At 37.1% G+C, this 17,233-nt stretch overlaps 1 protein-coding gene across 2 annotated transcripts in view; it reads left to right on the top strand.

Annotated features, from left to right (window-relative positions):
* Heph (polypyrimidine tract-binding protein 1 heph) overlaps nt 1-17,233 on the top strand; it is a 710,257-nt gene that overhangs the window by 22,541 nt on the left and 670,483 nt on the right. Inside the window, exon 2 of one of the 2 annotated variants that reach the window (XM_076780652.1) lies at nt 91-115. The exons of the other annotated variant lie outside the window; for it this stretch is intronic. The gene's annotated coding sequence lies outside the window, so the exon portion shown is untranslated. The remainder of the gene's footprint in view (nt 1-90; nt 116-17,233) is intronic. 2 annotated transcript variants of the gene reach the window in all.

The following is a 17,233-nucleotide window of genomic DNA, read 5'->3' as shown; positions in this document are numbered from 1 at the left end:
TATCCACTTTCCACCTGCTTTTCACCTTATATCTATCGTATTTATGTGTACGTTTTTTCTAACTCTTCTCTTTTCTGTTTTACTTTACAGAGATACTCTGCACAGCGGACAAAAGGTACGAGTTCCTCTACATTTACGAATTTTGTGTTAGTTTAAACTCTAGTCCTTTCTACTTTGCTCTGTCTCTTTTCATTTCTCTGTCACTGTCTTCATTGTAATCGTCCCCCTCTACCCGTCGTCGTTCGTCGTTTTAATCATTCTACCTTTTAGATTTAGTTACATTTTTATTTAATTTATTACTCTTAAAAAATTATACCGACTGCTCGACCACCCCTGGGAAAAATTTTAATGGGGGATTCTAGAGGCCAAAATAACACGAAAATCAAGAATACCAATTTCTTGATGGAGGTTTCGTTAAAAAGTTATTGATGTTTAAAGTTCTGCCCCTAATGAATTTTTTTCTCGAAAATGGGTAGGATTTCGGGGGTATGTCTATTCACCAAAAATGATTGTAATTGTCCCCCGCAGCTAACAATATTTTTTTCAGAACGATTTGAAATTTTTTAATTTTTCGAAAAATTTCACATCTCGAATTTTTTACTAGAAAATGGTTAGGATTTCGAGGGTATGTCTGTTGACCAAAAATTATTGTTATAGACCCGCCTAGCTAAAAATAATTTTTCCAAAACGGTTTGAAATTTTTTAATTTTGTCGAAAAATTTCACCTAATCGAATTTTTTACTCGAAACTGAGTAGGATTTCGATAGTATGTCTATTCACCAAAAATGGTTGCAATTGACCCCCGCAACCGAAAATAATTTTTTTAGAATGATTTGAAAATTTTTTTTTTAGGCGAAAAATTTCACATCTTTTCGAATATTTTACTAGAAAATGGTTAGGATTTCGAGGGTATGTCTGTTGACCAAAAATTATTGTTATAGACCCGCCTAGCTAAAAATAATTTTTCCAGAACGATTTGAAACTTTTTAATTTTGTCGAAAAATTTCACATCTTTCTGAATTTTTTTCTCGAAACTGAATAGGATTTCGATAGTATGTCTATTCACCAAAAATGATTGTAATTGTCCCCCGCAGCTAACAATATTTTTTTCAGAACGATTTGAAATATTTTAATTTTATCGAAAAATTTCACTTCTCAAATTTTTTACTAGAAAATAGTTAGGATTTCGAGGGTATGTCTGTTGACCAAAAATTATTGTTATAGACCCGCCTAGCTAAAAATAATTTTTCCAAAACGATTTGAAACTTTTTAATTTTGTCGAAAAATTTCACATCTTTCTGAATTTTTTTCTCGAAACTGAATAGGATTTCGATAGTATGTCTATTCATCAAAAATGATTGTAATTAACCCTTGTAACCGAAAATAATTTTTCCAGAACGATTTGAAATTTTTGAATTTAATTGTCAATAACTGGTATTCTTGATTTTCGTTTTAATTTGGCCCCTAGAATCCTCCATTAAAATTTTTCCCAGTGGTGGTAGAACACCCTGTATAAGACTATAGCCTCGATGGTCTACGACTATTCATGGTTCATTTCTATACATTTCCAACATCTGTTTCGAATTGTAAAACCTCGAACTGTTTATTTGCGACAAAAAGTTTGAATTTGTACTCCTGACACGTTTACCGTTTACTTCGGGCGAAAGTTATTCCGTACAGCGTATAACATAAATACGACGATACTCGGCGAACTGTACGAATAGTCGCAAAACGTTCGCAAACTTTCGTGTTCATTAAAGTCGAGCAGCCGTTGCATTCAGTTTGCTCATCGATCGTCGAAAGCCGATCTCCACTTCCTGTCGGGCAAGTGAAACAGACCAGCAGGGAACACGAGAAGCTTAACGGACATACGTCCATCTTCGAACAACCGTGTAGACCTGTGTATGGCCAGATAATTTAGGTCAGCTTAGGTTGGGTTGCTAGTGGGGTCACATCCATGCTAGGGGATGATCTCTCCCCACAATACACAACAATAGTCATTAGTGCATCAGACACGACGGCGACGCCTCACGATGCCTTCGAAGAAGATGATAGTGATGACGCTGATAACAGCAGTATCGACAATCGCGCTTTATAGAAACAATTATTGGCCAACATTGCAAACCCAGAGTTTGAGGATCATTTCATCACGCGATCGCGAAGATTTATTAACGAGGAATAAACGAACACTAAATCGATGAAATTGCAGCGAAATCGTTGCACCTCGCTTAGAGTTTCTTAATTTGTTCTACTCGACACGATAGTTACACACGAAATAATAATCTAACTAGGATATTACTAATAATTGCTATACTCTTAAATTCAACGTAACGTTTCGACTTAATGCTTGGCGTATTTTTCTTTGATCTTATTTGAGTTTATTAAGAGCTTGAATAAATCTGAAAGAAATAATTCTGCAGAAATTGCAGGTATATTTGAAAATTTAATACGCATACACGTGATTTGTTGCTGAGACGCTGGCCAAACAGGTTAGCTCGTACAAGAATCCGACTAATGCACTTGTTGCATGTAGAATGACATTTAAACGTGCCAGAATCATACTGAGGCGAAGCTGGATCGGGATTTGCAATCGGTAGTTAAACCACGAGTCACTTTCTAACAAATAACCAAAAATATATTTCACAGCAAGTAACACGCGTGCTTCCGTCAGCCATCTTGTTGTAACTACTTCGCGTCTTTCCCACTCACTCGTCCACGCATGCGCAGTAGACGCAGGCCAGGACCTAACCCAACGATATCGATCGTGCATTGATCGCTCGAGAAACGCGTATTTCTCACAAAACGATGCAATAAATTCAACTAGTTCTACAATTTCCGGACAATTTATATGGTTATTGGTAATTCGATAAACAAACAACGTGTCAGATACTGTTCTACATTGCTCAAGCGTGAGAACTCCTCATCTTGACAAAATTGAGCCACAGCGATGACAAATAATTGCGTAGGATGAGTTCTTTCAATGCACTAGGGAATAAACGATAGGTAGCCAATAAGACCATACGTGTAAATGGTAATTTTTGGTAGAATGTGTCTCGTTTAACATTTCCCAATGAACCATCGCGCCAAGTTTTTCCACGTTAACCAGCTATTACGGGTCATAGAAAAGTAACGAACGCGAGCCCCAACGAGACTGCACAAAGGCACACAGCGAACATTCCCTTGGCCGAAATATAATTAAGCGGTTAATTAGCAGTCGGAGGCAGCCAGAGGTACTAGGTTGTTTTGCATGTTCCGCGGTCACGGGTAAGATTCGCGTATGCGCATTTCGAGCTCAGTCTGAATCTTTCATGAAGACTGCCCAGCTCCTTTTAATGTCTGCTGTGCCGCATAGGACGCTGATGTGATCTAGGGGTGGTCCTATGCATAATGTACATGCATGAATGTAGAGATACAGTAAGTAGAAACCCTTACGGAATGTTGTATCCTAAAACATGAGATGCGATCTTGGAATATCGTATGTGAACGACTCGGGGGCTGTCGCGGGTAGGATTGAACCGGAAGCATAGACATTTGGAACCTGAATCGAATCGTATGGAACTGCAGAAGCTTTCCAAATATCTGACCAAGCCTCAGGTCGTTTGATTAACCTCTGCTGCTGCTAGTTTGATTAAACCATGCAACATTTTACTTGAGAATGAACTATTATATATCTTGGAACTTCCTCCGCTCTATTTCCAGATCCTTTCATATCGGTATCGCAGTTACCATCGAATCGGGGTTGTTGCGAGTAGGAAGAACCTGGAACATAGACATTTGGAACCTGAATCGAATCGTATGGAACTGCAGAAGCTCTCCAAATATCTGACCAAGCGTTAGGTCGTTTGATTAACCTCTGCTGCTGCTAGTTTGATTAAACCATGCAACATTTTACTTGAGAATGAACTATTATATATCTTGGAACTTCCTCCGCTCTATTTCCAGATCCTTTCATATCGGTATCGCAGTTATCATCGAATCGTTGCGTGTAGGAAGAACCTGGAACATAGACATTTGGAACCTGAATCGAATCGTATGGAATTGCAGAAGCTTTCCAAATATCTGACCAAGTGTTAGGTCGTTTGATTAACCTCTGCTGCTGCTAGTTTGATTAAACCATGCAACATTTTACTTGAGAATGAACTATTATATATCTTGGAACTTCCTCCGCTCTATTTCCAGATCCTTTCATATCGGTATCGCAGTTACCATCGAATCGGGGCTGTCGCGGGTAGGATTCAACCGGAAGCATGGACATTTGGAACCTGAATCGAATCGTATGGAACTGCAGAAGCTTTCCAAATATCTTACCAAGCGTTAGGTCGTTTGATTAACCTCTGCTGCTGCTAGTTTGATTAAACTATGCAACATTTTACTTGAGAATGAACTATTATATATCTTGGAACTTCCTCCGCTCTATTTCCAGATCCTTTCATATCGGTATCGCAGTTACCATCGAATCGTTGCGAGTAGGAAGAACCTGGAACATAGACATTTGGGAATTAAATCGAATTGTATGGAACGCCTGAAGCTTTCCAAGCGTTAGGTCGTTTGATTAATCTTTCGCCAGCTCTAAAACGATATCGAGCATGTTAGAAGAGGATTACGGAGTCCTTAAAAGGCGCCATCTTCCTCAAACGCGTTCCATCGAGTGAAACATCGTTTGTTTACCTTCGAGAACCCTTCCTTCCACGACCTTCTATACAATTATAATATTTTACATTATTAAGGCCCATCCGTCTTGTTCGCTCTTCTCTAAGTCTTTTGTCGCATATTTGCCCGCCTAACGAGGGCGCATGTCCTCGAGACAAACAACGTCCGACGATGATATTTCAACTTTTCATGCGACGATACTCAAGCCAGCAGCTCTGCATCGCCCCCTTTCTGCCCCGACTTTTCCCCTGTCGCCAGCCAATCATAGACTCCGTATCCGCCAAGGGTTTTGCCTCGCAAAGGATTCAATAATTGTTGGAACCTTTGTCATCCGGAGATAAGCTCGCCGAACCCGACGTTGGGCGATAAAAACGATCGTCAAACGTTTCAGCTACGAAGGTAATGAAAGCTAATGGTATTCTAAAAAGTTTAAGCCCTAATGGAGATTTTGTTACGTCTTGGGGAATTTCAATGTGCTTTCCGTTACCACGGGGCTTCTTTTTTCACCAACGATCGTGTTTTTCAATGGCACTCGTCATCCTGCTCGTTATTCCGAGTCTCACAATTTGGAATTGGATGGTTTTGTCGAGAGAACGGATAGATAACAGAGTTGCATTCATCGCTCTGTATTGAAAAGGATACGTGAAATGAGATAGAAGTACTTAATATGGTTACTTGCGATATATTACGAAGCACATTGTGATTGCAGCGATCAACAGTAAATCTAAATTAATTCTGAAGTGTTTAGACTATTCATAGAAAAATTATAGTGATGTCCTGTTTAATATAACATTATAGAGGCTTAATAATTTTTGAAATATTAATGATTAAAGTTTCATTATTGTATACAAATATAATTTCAATCTTTCAAGTGTCAATTATCACTATGGTGTGATTAGTAATCGTTCTTCATCGAACTACTTGTCTTATAGCGATTTGTTTTTGTTCATATTATTTCTCTATTATATTATACTGCTATTGTTATATTGCATTCTATTTTTTTTTTCATTTGTGAGGTAAATATTCCTTTGTTTTCAGCTACTGTGAATGGACAATTTTTCACCAGATTATCAATACCAAATTTTTATATATACTTTATTATTATATTAATATTATTCATATTTTATTTAAGAGTTAATTACTACCATTTTTCTTTATGAATTTCATTATTTAAATTTATTTATATTAAGAGAAAAACTTACGTAGTCACGGGGAATCGAACTTGAGCCCACTGGGTGGAAACTTCTCACTTTATCATCACACCACGATGGTGATTGATAGTTGACATATTAAAATTACATTTGTACAATAGATAACAATGAAACTAGTGATTAATATTTCAAAAATTATTGAGCATCTGCCCCTATAATGTAACCGTAGTTTTAAGGAAATCGTTAAGGCCTTGTCTTTTCCTAGTTAGTCTTCTTGTTCGAAGGATCCCCATTTACAGATTCTCGTTTCGAATCACAGGGACCTCCGAATTTTCCAGGAGCTTTCACGGCGTTGAGATTTCCACTGGATTTATGGAAATTTGTCAGATGCCCATTAGCTGTTTTCAGAAGCGTAAAATTAGGGTACAAAGGACTCGTCGGGCATTAAAAGCGCAAGAAGTGTCTTAGATAAGCTAACAGGTCGCAAACTTCCAACGACTAATTCTGCCCGTCTTTCACGGGCACGTCTTCGTTGTCTCTGAACGCCACTTTTAGCGGTGCGCAAACAATCTTGGCGCAAAATTACCCTTTGCCGTCTTTTGCTATGACCCGGCAGCCATGGTTATTTGTCGAGGAGGATCGAGAGGGTGGATTCGCTGTTGCGGAAAATGAAAGTCATCTTAAAAAAAAAAGGAGTCACGTGCACGATCTCTCGACCGACGATGAGTTTAATAAGAAACGATGCTTTGAATTTGATCCTTTCTCTGAGCTTCGCGCTTCTTCGAATTCAATTAATAATTAAAATATTCATCGAAAATTATTATACGGTTCGATGATTAAGCGTTGATTTATAGTCAGCGTTACCTTTTGCGACACGTAGAATCTTTTGTTTCTTGCTCGTATTCAAAGAACAGATCCATCTTGATTTATAGTCCGTAACGATCGTGCTTCTGCTCCAGTTTCAAAGTGATCGCCATTATTCTGCAAGTACATTTGTAGTCAGGCTTTCATATTGTTGATACGTGTAAATACTTGAAAAGTGTTCTACATACAGTGGGGTGTAGAAACTATTTGTGCAGCGATCAATTTCAATAAAAATTTCATAGAACTTCATCACAAAAAATTCATACGTATTCGTAGAAATTCCAAGAACAAATTTCACTAAAAATAACTTGCTATTTATTATGAATAAAGCTATTTTCAACGAAAGTTCTTGAAATTTCTGAGAAATACATTCTTTGTAATAAACAAAGTTTAATATAATTTTTGTTGAAATATTTAAAGGTATACACCAGGTATCCTAATTACACAACCTAATTAATTACATAACGTAACCCATACAGTTTATTTTGAAAGTATATTGATCGGTTCAAAGAAATTAATTGGGTCAAAAAGATAGCACATATCGTAATTATATTAAAAAGGAAGTTATTTTGCTTTCAGTAGTCCGTCGACGGGTAGATTCCATCATACATCGAAGGTTCTTCGCGACCTCCGCTCAAACCTAATTTGATCCTCCTGCAATCGACTTAAAATTGCATCGCTTTCCATCGATCGCAGAGGGATACGATTTTCATCAGAGGGCGAACTGCCTGCCGGGAATCGCGACTGTTTATACGGATTTTACAAGCTCAAAGAGTCGCACCTTCTTCGTTAACATATTAATTAACGCTCTAGTCGCCGCTGCGACACGGCAGCTATAAATACTTCGTTAGACCTCGCTCCACGCTACGGAGTTTCGTTGCACTCCAGTATCGAACATCAAATTATTTCTTTCCGAAAAGCATCGCGAGTGCTAAGGTTGACGATGTCTCGACACACGAGCATCCTGAATTTTTAAACGCTTTACGAGGCTACCAGTTAATGAGATACGAGCTAATGGAACAGCCTAGCGTTGTCGTTAATGCTTCTACGATTTTACGACGCAACCTTAATCGAATTCACGCAATTAACAGTACTACGTTCCTCTATCTCTATTCTCGATTTCCTTTTTGTTACATTTTTTATTCTAGAAACTGTCGATTGATAACAATTATCCATCACAATAAATAACAAATGTAAATGCATCGTTTTAAGGAGGAATTCTCGTGTAACGATGAATGACGCCTCCTGTATTCGCCACTAGAGGGCTACGCTCTTGTCTCTCTCGCAAGTGCTCTTACGTTCCTCTATCTCTATTCTGGATTCCGTTTTTGTTACATTTTTTGCTACAGAAACTGTCGACTGATAACAATTATCCATCACAATAAATAACAAATATAAATGCATCGTTTTAAGGAGGAATTCTCGTCTAACGATGAAAGTTTGTGGCGACGCCTCCTGTATTCGCCACTAGAGGGCTACGTTCTTGTCTCTCTCGCAAGTGCTCTTACGTTCCTCTATCTCTATTCTGGATTTCGTTTTTGTTACATTTTTTGCTACAGAAACTGTCGACTGATAACAATTATCCATCACAATAAATAACAAATATAAATGCATCGTTTTAAGGAGGAATTCTCGTCTAACGATGAAAGTTTGTGGCGACGCCTCCTGTATTCGCCACTAGAGGGCTACGTTCTTGTCTCTCTCGCAAGTGCTCTTACGTTCCTCTATCTCTATTCTGGATTTCGTTTTTGTTACATTTTTTACTCTAGAAACTGTCGACTGATAGTAATTATCACAATAAATAACAAATATAAATGCATCGTTTTAAGGAGGAATTCTCGTGTAACGATGAATGACGCCACTAGAGCGCACAAGCGCTCGAAGATTCTTCTATTCTCAAATATGACCTCCTCGACTGACCATCCAGTATCCAATATGCCTCTTGGGCCTGCAAGAACATTAAAATTAAAAAGGAAACTTTAGAGAATCCTCCCTCAATGCAAGAAAAAATCCTTCAGAAATCCTCCTGCAATAAACGGCCGGAATGGCTGAACTTGCGACAGCGGATTTCATTGCAAAACCATCGAAACTGCGATAAAATTATTCGAGCTCCCTTGCGAGTGAAGAAGCCCCGCGCGGTTATGAAGTTACGACTGTACGGGTAACAGTAAAATCAAAGCATCGAAAATCTGGCCTGAAATCCTATCATAAATTTAACGCAATTGCAATAAAATAGAGCGAGAGTACCGACGTACGGAAATGTCTCTTTTAATTTCAGTGCATTTCGTGCCTTTACGGCTCAAAGTTCGGGACACGAGATTGGGACGAATCGAACCCCTCCAAGTTCATAGGATCGTGAAATTCCAAGGATTTACTGCGCAAGTTCCTCGCACGACGGAGTTGCGCATAACATATAACCTTCTTGGAATTAGCGTAATCGACTGACACGCGCTTCCTCCGAAGGAAACGTTTCTTGGCAGCTCCTCGCGTGCCTGGAGCGTATTTCTCGGTTTTGTTTCGTACGAGCTTGTCTAATATGGTTCCTTTGTACCATCTTACGGTCGCTTTCGATTTGTAATTAATCTTTCGAAGAAATGCGTTAACATCAAAGTGCATTAAATTTATTTATTTCGTTATTTGTTCAATAAACGGGAAGCTCCATTAGCGTACAAAGTAGTAGAACTCGCCGCCAGATGGCTACGCTCTTGCTTCTCTCGCAAGTGCTTGACGACTATACTTTTCACGATTTTTCAAGCGCTTGCGATAATCTGACGAAAAAATATTTTAGACAAAAGCTGGTCAGTTTTCGATTGGCTATGCATTGCAATAAAAAAAAGTTGGCATTTTTTTTTATTATCCACCTTCATTTTTTGTATTTTTAACCTAACAGTATTGTAGCTCGTATCAAGACGAGTTTAACGACCTTAAAGGCTAAGAAATGAAAATTTCTATCACTATACACTAATCCACAGTCTCATCAGAAACGTTACAACTTGGCTTACTTCTAATACTAAATTTGAACCAAAATGCAAAAGAAAAATTAGAAATCAGGCGTTATAGGATCAGCTGTGTATCCTTAATAAAGAATATCTGGATCAGTTTTTGACTGATGCAATATTGTCAGTAAGTTTGCGATAAAACAAAGACGTTTGAGTGATCCAAGCCTGTAAAAGTGATTTCACAAAATAAAATAGTGCTTCAAATAGCATTATTTCAAACGTGTCTAGGTTTGGAACGCTTCCAAGTATCCGAGAAAGCCCAGGAATATCTGGCGAAGGAACGCGTTATTGTGTAAATTAAATCGTTACTTTGTTTAACTTCCGGACCGAATAGAACGCGGAAAGTTCGAATTAACGTTATCGTCGAGAGTGTTAAGCAACGTGTGAGGCGTCTAACGCGAAGATTGCTCGTTTCACTCGTTTCAGCCGCGTGTATTGTCGACGCTAAAGCGACGAGATGGGAATGATTAATACCCAGTTTTGGAAGCATTAAGAAGCGTTATTGTTGACATTAGCCCCTAATAGATACAAATGTACGTGGGCTGCGCGACGACGTAATTAGCCCGCAGGGTACGTGTCTTCCGATGAGAAACAAAACTTAACACCGCCAACCCGTGTCCGACATGCCTCGTATCTCTTTGCAAAATGCAGCATTTGTTTCACATTGTTCACGACGATGTTATCCTTCTTCATATTTCCCCGCTGGTTAACACCTGCATTACGAAGACCTTTTACAGTTTCATTCTTCCTCCCAGCGAGATTTCCATTTCTTCGGTCCTGAAAAGTTTATTTAGAAGTTTAACAACATTGTCAAAATGCTAAGGAAACAAAATGCGATAGAAATAAAAGGACTAACCTTCTTCTAAACTGAGACAAAGCGGCGGAACGTAAAACTTGGATATACACCTATCAACGTAAGTTATTCATTGAGGATACATTACGCAGGATTTGGCTTTGATCTGAACCAGCTTTTGGATTATGCAGACCACTCGATGCTTTTGAGCGCAAGTTCGTGTACACACGCGTAACCAATACACAGACACGGCGAAACGACATAGAAACTAAAGCTAAACTGCATTAGACGTATGGAGTAATGCATGGGGATAATTGCTATTAGAAATTCGGGACGGGCTTAGAATGCTCACGCGCTACGAGGAAAAGTCACAAGTTCAAGCAGGGACTTAACATCGGTATGATTTCCATGCTGATTATACGTAAGCTACAATTCAAGGGTCATCCAGTAAACATTGTAAAATCAGAAAAAGAAAGTAAAATTTGTTCAGACTACCAAAGCAGTAAAAATTATAAAATTATAAACAATTTACCGTAATTTTCTATAAGAGAACGGATAAACACATATTCCTATCGTTTTAATTTCTTTGGTACTATAATTGTCGGTAGTTCTAGTGTTGATATAATTATTGTTGAAAAATATCAGATTCCCTTGCATGGGAACTGATTAAATAAATGTATATAGACAATGTTGAAATGTTAAACACTACTACTTTAATTATTCCTTAAATATTATATAGTTTAATGCAAACAAAAGAAACGGTCTTCAACTTTATAGGTGTCGCCACTTTGGCTGTGTGATTATTGACGCGACATTATGAACGGCACAATTATGTGGTCAATAACAGTATTCATAGTGTCCGTATAAATTAATATAGTATTATCACGTTAATTTAGAATTTCGAGATTAAAAAATTGGCAATTAGAAATTCAATGGCGGTTAGAAACATACAGAGTGTTAGGCCAACCCTGGGAAAAATTTTAATGGGAGATTTTAGAGGCCAAAATAAGACGAAAGTCAAGAATACTAATTTGTTGATGGAGGCTTCGTTAAAAAGTTATTGATGTTTAAAGTTCTGCCCTTAATGAATTTTTTTCTCGAAAGTGCGTAGGATTTCGGGGGTATGTTTATTGACCAAAAATGATTGTAATTAACCCTTGTAACTAATAATATTTTTTTTAGAACGATTTGAAATTTTTTAATTTTTCGAAAAATTTCACATCTTCTCGAATTTTTTACTAGAAAATGGGTAGGATTTCGGGGGTACGTCTATTGACCAAAAATGATTGTAATTGACCCTTGTAACTAATAATATTTTTTTTAGAACGATTTGAAATTTTTTAATTTTTCGAAAAATTTCACATCTTCTCGAATTTTTTACTAGAAAATGGGTAGGATTTCGGGGGTATGTCTATTCACCAAAAATGATTGTAATTGACCCCCACAGCTAACAATATTTTTTTTAGAACGTTTTGAAATATTTCAATTTTTCGAAAAATTTCAGATCTTCTCGAATTTTTTACTAGAAAATGGGTAGGATTTCGGGGATACGTCTAATGACCAAAAATGATTGTAATTAACCCCCGCAACCGAAAAGAATTTTTCCAGAACGATTTGAAATTTTTGAATTTGATTGTTAATAACTTTTTAACGAAGCCTCCATTAACAAATTAGTATTCTTGATTTTGGCCTCTAGAACCCCCTATTAAAATTTTTCCCTGGGGTGGTCGAACACCCTGTATATTTAAATCAACACATTCAAATCTGTTCTTTTTCGTGACCACTTCTTGTGCGAACAAATTTAAACAAAATTAAATAATTTGGTACATTTGAAAAATTATATGAAATTAAATAGAATACTTTTGACAAAATTATTTGAAATTAAATCGTAAGGAATTGAAGATATACAGTAGTACCCGGATATATGACCGCTGGTCGGCCCCGAATTAGTGCAACACGATATGGAATTTGCACCGGTTTCGAGTATTTTCCATTGGATCAGTTTAAACGGGACACAGTGCATGTATGTGTCTATCTGAATGAGAGAGATGGTTTTATGAAAATAAAAATATAGGGAGTGGGGATATTATATGAAAGAGCTTTGTTATATATTCGTTTCGCGTTATACGGGGCAACATGTAACACGTAACTGTATAAAAATGGAATTTTAGAAGGAAATGAAACAACCGCCCGCTCGTTCCGGTTGGTCATGTAATTCGTGCGTTAGCAGAATAAAAGTTCTGCCAGACCGTGTAAAATTTGAATGAAGTTGCAATATTCAGATAGACGGTCGAATATTCTTTTTAGATTATTGCATGGTTTCTGTTTTGCGAGCAGAGGCTCGCTGTTGCTAAAATTCTATTAAAACGGGGAGACAATAGCGAACATCAGCGCTGAATGGACAATTTTATCATCGTAATTTGCCATTTTAAAGGAAGCTTTCCTTGAAGATGTGGAAAGAACCAATAACAGTCGTATATGTATTATAAATAATTCAGTATTGATATACAGGGTGTTCGAACAACCCTGGGAAAAATTTTAATGAGAGATTCTAGAGACCAAAATAAGAGGAAAATTAAGAATATCAATTTCTTGATTGAGGCTTCGTTAAAAAGTTATTAAAAAATTAAATTAAAATATTTCAAATCGCTCTGGAAAAAATATTTTTAGTTGCGGGGGTCGATTACAATCATTTTTGGTCAATAAACATATCCCCGAAATCCTACCCACTTTCTAAAAAAAAAATTCGAGGTGTGAAATTTTTCGACGAAATTAAAATATTTCAAATCGTTCTGAAAAAAATATTCTTAGTTACAAGAGTCAATTACAATCATTTTTGGTCAATAGACATACCCCCGAAATCCTACCCATTTTCTAGTAAAAAATTCGAGATGTGAAATTTTTCGATGAAATTAAAATATTTCAAATCGCTTTGAAAAAAATATTGTTAGTTGCGGGGGTCGATTACAATCATTTTTGTTGAATAGACGTACCCCCGAAATCCTGCGCATTTTCGAGAAAAAAATTCAGAAAGGCCGGAACTTTAAATATTAATAACTTTTTAACAAAGCCTCCATCAGCAAATTGGTATTCTTGATTTTCGTTCTATTTTGGCCTCTAGAATCTCCCATTAAAATTTTTCCCATGGTTGACTGAACACCCTGTATAATGTTTGAAAATCTAATGGAGTATACCTGTTACAATTTTTATTAGACTTTGACTATTAGATTTTGACTAATTCGGTAATTCTAGTATTAATGTAATCATCGATGAAAATACAGAGTCAATGTCCATAAATATGGCGTTTGAAAGTAAAGAGAAATCCCTGATCATCTGGAACGTGGCTGCGTCGAACGCCCACGCGCTTCTGGACAGCTTCTAATTTCAGACTCGCGGTAGCTGACGAACGCGCGTCGAACGAATATTTTTGCGATTCTTGCCGATCGCCAGGAGCGAAACAGGCCAGGAACGTTTAAGCACCGAGGAAAATTCAATTTGGAAAAGCGATACGGTTTCGTGTATCTCGGTTTCAGTTTACCAGACCCGAAAGGATCATGCTGCTGTTATGGATACTGCGGATTCGACGTGAACCCTATATCGCGTTGCCAATAGAAACCAGAAACGGTATCAACCCTCGGGGCTTACACAACACATCGCTTTACCATAACAGCAAGCAATTTATTTCCGGATCCTGGCTCCTTAATGCAAGATGATCTGGTTTCTGAGCCGCGGCCGCTAATCCAACTTGAATTTTCGCGGTCCCCCTGGCGGCCATCTTTGCACGCGACGCTCGAGTAGAGATGGCGCGCAAAATCACTAATCAGTGATCCGAAAGATGGCGTTTTAACTAACTCCCCTCAGTGGAAATTCAAGGAACTACAAACGCGCGAAATTTAAATTGTATAATAATCTAGTCTAAGCAATGAAACAGACTGGGTTATTACTTAAAAATAACAACATAATTTTGATAATTTTGCATATTGAAATATATGGTGGGTTTAATAATTGGCTCTTCTAATAATATGAATCTATCGTGTGACATACTCATACGCAAACACAATGATTTTAACTAAATTTTTTTCATACACAGTTATTCTTATATTATTAGAGTTATATTAAAATCACTCTTAGTGATTTTGCACGCCATCTCTAGTCTACGTAGCGAACTAACATCTCACTAAATTGCTACTCTAATTATGCGTAGTCCTGTAACGTTAAACAATAAAACATTGTTAATTGATCGGAAACGCGTGTACGTTTCTAAACATAAAATCTTGTTATTTTATTTTTACGCCATCCTGAAGCTTGAGTTACGCAGAATCAATTTTTTCGATACGTTTGTTATTATTTTTTAGGCAGTTTTAACAGGTTTCGCTGGCAAGGGACGATATCGCATGACGGAATCATTTTTCATGGTTTTTCTATCGTGATACTTGAAATTCGACGAATTTTTCACGGAAACATTTTCAAAATTCTCGAAAATAATATTTCTATTTTCATTACTCGCTGAATTTAAAGTAGATTTCGGATCGAAAATCAATTTAGAAGTTTCGAGTTTTGTCCCGAACGCCTACAAATTCGTTATACTGTTCGTATGTCCGACTGTTTGCACGACTCTGCAAACCTCTACGAATATTTCGTCCATTTATGACGAGTAAGTCGGTTGGAGTTTAGCGAGACGCTTGCAATCAAACTGTCACTCGGAATCGTCTCCAAAGCAAATCCGATATTGTCTAGGCGGTGCATACGCAAGTATGGACAATCAACCTGGTGATGTTACTAGCCCTAAGTCACAAAGGGAATCGCGAACTACGTTACTATTGCGTCCAGATTGGTATCTGCCTCTTTACATCATAATATCATTCCCGGATGTAACGTTGTACCTGCGGACTGGATTACTTCCGACGCAAGCTGTCTCAGAGGCTTCTCTAGTTTCCAGGTATTTCGGTCGTTTCGCTGATAATTTTCGTCAGATGCTTCGTATTCGATGTCAAACCAATTCGACACCATCCTCAACGTACATTACAAGTTTCGAGCGTTTTAATACTTGAACAAAGACGTTTGATGAAGTGAAAATAGTTTTAATTTGTTTCAACTTGAACGTTGATGATACGTACCAACGAAGAATTAAGAAAAAAAGTAATATTTGGCTGGAGTTGTGGAAATTTGGGGGTTACATTACAGACGAAAGACACAGTACAATAGTAGTAAGTTAGAAGAACTGTAAGTGGCGCAGAAAAAAATGGCGCCTTATTTCTAAGAGTTGATAAAACGAAAGTACAAATGGATCGATTGTTCGATGAAAACGTTCTTTGAAGCTGAAGATAGTGATCGAGGAGTTCGCCATACACAAGTCTGATGATTGCCTAATTTTTATGAATAAAACACTTTCCTCTATAGTTACAATATTCTCTTGACTCTTTACGCTACACAGATGCATTGAAATGCGTTGATCAACAACTGATATCAGTCAAATAGAGGCCAAAATAAGACGAAAATCAAGAATTCCAATTTGTTGATGGAGGCTTCGTCAAAAAGTTATTAATTAAATTCAAAAACTTCAAATCGTTCTGGAAAAATTATTTTCGGTTGCGGGGGGCAATTACAATCATTTTTTATCATTAAACATACCCTCGAAATCCTATCCACTTTCTAGTAAAAAATTCGAGGTGTGAAATTTTTCGACGAAATTAAAATATTTCAAATCGTTCTGAAAAAAATATTGTTAGCTGTGGGGGTCAATTACAATCATTTTTTATCATTAGACATACCCTCGAAATCCTACCCACTTTCGAGAAAAAAATTGGAAAAGGTGAAATTTTTCGACAAAATTAAAAAATTTCGAATCGTTCTGGAAAAATTATTTTTAGTTACAAGGGTCAATTACAATCATTTTCGGTCAATAGACATACCCTCGAAATCCTATCCACTTTCTAGTAAAAAATTCGAGAAGATGTGAAATTTTTCGACGAAATTAAAATATTTCAAATCGTTCTGAAAAAATTATATTCAGTTGCAGGGGTCAATTATAATCATTTTTTATCATTAGACATACCCTCGAAATCCTACCCACTTTCGAGAAAAAAATTCGAAAAGGTGAATTTTTCGCCTAAAAAAAAAATTTTCAAATCATTCTAAAAAAATTATTTTCGGTTGCGGGGGTCCATTACAATCATTTTCGGTCATTACACATACCCCCGAAATCCTACTCACTTTCGAGAAAAAAATTCAGGAAGGTCGGAACTTTAAACGTTAATAACTTTTTAACAAAGCCTCCATCAACAAATTAGTATTCTTGATTTTCGTCTTATTTTGGCTTCTAGAATCTCCCATTAAAATTTTTCCCAGGTGTGGCCGAGCACAGTCGTAGAAATTGCTTTTGAAACGATAGCAGGTGCAAGTTACAGTATTTATATACTTAGTATAAAAAAACCCTGATAGGTTTCTTCACAAAGGGCCTCTGTTTTCGAGATATTTTTATTTAAAGTTTGGTACGCACGTAGTGAAAGAATTACTTGTACTTACCTTGCAGAACAAGTTGCAGGTTAGTCGGTAGAGCGATTTGCAGCTTTTGGTAGTTGGTATATATTGTCCATCGTTGTTGGCTTCCGTAAATTTTCACACACTATTTATACACTTGAAAAATAGACTTTTCACATTTCTTTCGTCTGCTTCACTTGATTTATTAACTGCAATAACTTTCTCACTGTAATGACGCTCTCTGCTCTTGCAGCGTCGACGAACAACTAACCCAACCTTAACCTTAACGGTTCCCG

The sequence above is a fragment of the Colletes latitarsis genome, chromosome 13, assembly GCF_051014445.1.
Source record: "Colletes latitarsis isolate SP2378_abdomen chromosome 13, iyColLati1, whole genome shotgun sequence".
Classification (NCBI taxonomy): domain Eukaryota; kingdom Metazoa; phylum Arthropoda; class Insecta; order Hymenoptera; family Colletidae; genus Colletes; species Colletes latitarsis.
The sequence above is the reverse complement of the archived record's forward strand: the minus strand, read 5'-3'. Positions and strand labels throughout refer to the sequence as shown.